At 33.9% G+C, this 4323-nt stretch overlaps 1 non-coding gene across 1 annotated transcript; it reads right to left on the bottom strand.

Annotated features, from left to right (window-relative positions):
• Nucleotides 1-3985: 3985 nt before the first annotated feature.
• Nucleotides 3986-4058, bottom strand: Trnav-uac. Its single transcript has one exon. It is a non-coding gene; the product is annotated as a tRNA-Val (tRNA).
• Nucleotides 4059-4323: the final 265 nt, after the last annotated feature.

Genomic DNA, 4323 nt, shown 5'->3' on the forward strand with positions numbered 1-4323 from the left:
AACTCCGATATAATGACCATCATTAAAATATGTAGGTATTTTCGTACGTATTGCAAATGGAGTGTAATTACACACACACACAACATCACGCATTTTATCCCCGAAGGGGTATGCAGAGGCGCAACCATGGCACCCACTTTTCGCCAAGTGTGTTCCGTCCCATGATGTGATACGAGCCTATCGCCATATCGGGCACAAATTTCAGACTCCGGGCTGACACTGAGCAGAAAAACCCAAATATAACTTTGCCCGACCCGGGATTCCAACCCAGGACTTCAGAGCGCTGCCGTACCGCGCATGCAGTACAACTACGCCACCGAGGCAGTCAATTAATCAAGAAGTGTAATTTGGTTTCGTAAGATTTTTCAGTATAATATTATGTACATTTACTCTACTGACACATTTAAATAGGTAAACAAATACACAAACTCAAAATTAGCTGTCAAATTTTATTAATTCACTAAGATTTTTTTTTTCATGAATTAAATAATAGATTTGAAGTTTTGAATTTGTTGGCTACTTTTGTGATTGTAAATTAACGGTTTCGTTAACTTTTTACAGTATAATACGTACAGGTACCCTACGGGTCCATATGTGTAACTGAACTAATTCAAAAACTTAAAAACGGCTATACAATGATTTTTCACCAACATATTTTCTCTTCACAAAAAGGGATTTGAAGTTTTGAACTTATCTGACTACTTTAGTGACTAAAAATACCGCTAAAATAGTAGTTACTGGTAGGATGTATCCGCCCAGATAGCGACTTTACACAAGGTGTTAAAACCTGCCATGGTGGCCCACGGACTGTCGCGTTCCGGGATCAGCCTGTGTATATCCGTTTCCAAAAGGCCGGCACAATTGTGCCGACTGCCGAGGTAATCATCTCTCGTCAGTCGACATTCTATTTCACCCCACTCCAAGTTCCATCAGTAGCAGCAGGATCACTCAGCAACTTAAAGATGAAACTTTAACATTGTAAAATGGTAGATAGTAACTTTGATTTTTCGTGCGAACAAAACATGTGATGAAGGTTGATCCCATGAAGGTTGCAGTCTTCGAAACGGGAGATAATTATAATACTATAAAAAATTGCGTTAAAATTCGAAAAATAGTGTCATTTTAAAATCTAACATTCGCGTAAGCAGCAGAATTCTAACTTACTATCGGTCATATGAACAAAGACATAAAACAGTACCTATAGTTAGTTATAGACCGAACATTAGGACTAAATTTGTGCTCCAAAAGTTAGTTATCAATTGGTGAAAAATCGCTGTCTTATTTGAAATGTCCATGTGACATATCACAGCGTCCCTAAATATATACAAAAATAACATACTTATAGAAGACATACTAATATGTCAATTAAAAACGTCCAAATCGTGACATGGAAAAATATGGAGTATTTTACATTGATGTTTTGCTATTTCACAGTAGATTGAGTAACCATCGCATAAGCGCAATAGTTTTGTATGACAATCGATGTCCGCTCCATATAATCTTAGAACTCTTTGCATACATTGACGTATATTCTATAGACACGAACGTCCATATAAACTAAAATGGCAACCAAAACGTCACTGTTATATCTTATTAAATCACTTGAACAACAAATTATTTTATTTATTTCACTAATATTTTTATTCACATCCAGGTTTACATTTGGACTCGTGTTTTTACATCATGAGCGCCACTTCGTACACAACCACAAGCATCATATTGACACCATATTAAAATCAGTTTGAATGGATGACACTTCAATTCAGTTGAACACAGTGAATGTTCGGAACGCCAAATCTAGTACGTAGTACCTATATATCGATGTTTGCATATAAATAACAATATTATTAATTTTAACACTAGTTTCTGTATTATCGATATTTCAAAAATATTCAATAACAATGCAACGAATTAATCCCAACATCGATATATTTTTGAAAACTCGCGTCACTAGCTACATTATACCAGTTTTTGCAACGAGTATGCGGAAAAATAAATTATGTTTATATTATAAGTATGTTTATCTGTTGATTGAGTCAATAATATATACCTATTTATTGATATCCTTAACAATAAACTACGGGTTATCTTATTTAAATAGATTACTGAATTAGATTGTTAATTATTGGAATTAACTTAATTTGTGGTGAGTTTAGGAGGTGGCGAACAACATTACCGCCTAGTTCCTCAGTGCGTCCTTGCGCTTGCAAGAACACAAAAAAAAACTTTAGGTTATCTTCTTCGCAAATCGAGTAAAACGTCTTGTAACCTGTAAGGCCTGCATTAGTTGTTCCTTCCTAATCGAATTGCGGCCACGGCGGTTAATCTAAACGGAGATCAGCCACGCAGGAGTTATTATAGTGCACAAGTGAGCGCAATACACAAGCACTCTCTGTTCTTTTACTCTCAAAGACCGCCACTGTACTAGGCAACTTTATAGCCAGTATAAATTCACATTTAATTGCAATTTCAGTCGTGTAGCATGGGTTTGCCGCACAAACGAAACAAACGGACGAAAGCAAATAATAAAATTATATTTATTTACAAGAACATGTACATATCTTTAGATCTAAAAAAACGTCGCGTGTTGACAATGGGCTGATATGAGTGCCACTTGGTATACACAATAACCACAGAGTAAATATAATGAGACTAGACTAACAGCAGTACTTTAGATGAATAAAATTAAAATTTAATAAAAACTTAAACATTTATAAAAACGACCCAACGGCCTTTCCAGTATTATATATTAGTCTATGCAACGGCCCAACGGTAGATCAGCGCTGCCTTCACTGTCAACATATTGCTGAGTTGGTGCCCTTTTTTGTGACAAACATAGATTAAGATTTTTTTGTCTGTTTCGCTTGTTTGTTTATGTTTATGTAACTTGACGTGTTTGTTGCAAATAAATTTCTTTTCTTTTCATTTACAAGTAAAAACGACGGAGCAAAATTAATAATTATTCACAGCGCTATTTTAGATCTAAAACAGGCTATTTCAACGGATTGTAAAATCTCCACGTACTTCATATACTCGTTCTTCACTTTACCCTGCTCTCTTAGAGACAAAATTTAAAAACAAAATATTTTATTTTAAACCTATCATTTAGACATTTTGCCTTCCCGCCAAAATTGCCGCTCCCACCACCTCAAATACGCTACGCCATTATGCACATTCATAGCAAGAAATTTATATAACAAAAATAAAATATTGTTTAAAAGGTTTCCGTTCCCTATTCTGCTTAAGAACGAGGTTTTGCGCCAAGATTCTAGTGCATTCCAGTTTTGCAGGTCTAGCGATGACTTTCTTGAGAAAAAAGCTAAAAAAGGTTGATGCAACCGGTCTAGGCAAGTGTAGTGAGCCTCCAATGAATGGATTAGTCAATAATACCATGAACTAATGAGTTAGGTACAATTTAAAAATTATTATGGTTCTGGACATTTCTACAGGTTATTTATTTATTTAATGCACTGTGCTTATAATAAAAAATTATACCGCTTTCATAAACGACGAAATATCAAAAAGTAATTTAACATTACCTATATACTGGTTATCTATTTTGGAGTCGGTGAGTAAGTAAATTAAACATTGTTTTCGTACATTTGTTCATGTATTTACCTAGCTTAACTAGCGATTTTAATAAATATTAATTATGGTTATTGAAATAAACATTAATAAACTAGCTGACCCGACAGACGTTGTCCCGTCTTAATTATGTATGCACGCGCGCATTCTGTCAATCGCGGACAGTTATGTAAAATTAATATTGTCGTTAAGTTTTCTTAAATTTTATAATTTTCCGCGCAATTCAAATTTTTTTTCTTTCACAAGAAACTTCTCCTGAGAATAACAAACACAACAAAAATATAGTGAAATCGGTTCAGCCGTTCACGCGTGATGACATGACCAAGGAAAATAGGGATTTATTTTTATACAAATATAGATAGATTGCGGTTGATTAAAAAAATCAAAATTAAAAAGTGTGTGATTCCGGCCAGGATCGAACTGGCGGCCTTCTGCGTGTAAAGCAGATGTGATAACCACTACACCACGGAACCTGGTTACCACGAGAGCAAAATTATAAAATATGTATTTTTAAAGACTGATAATTTATATTATAACAGTATTATAAATATTTTTTAAATCTTTGTAGCTTATTCCATATTTATAATTCTATTTTATTCGTAAAAACGACGAACAATAAATAAAACAAAATTGAAATTTGCATATAACGACATCTAACAGAAATTATAAAAACATTTTTCAAATAAAATTAGAATTTGTAATATTTTTAATAGTTACTACTAGATGGCATAAGTAATA

This window comes from Manduca sexta, chromosome 1, assembly GCF_014839805.1.
Source record: "Manduca sexta isolate Smith_Timp_Sample1 chromosome 1, JHU_Msex_v1.0, whole genome shotgun sequence".
Classification (NCBI taxonomy): Eukaryota; Metazoa; Arthropoda; class Insecta; order Lepidoptera; family Sphingidae; genus Manduca; species Manduca sexta.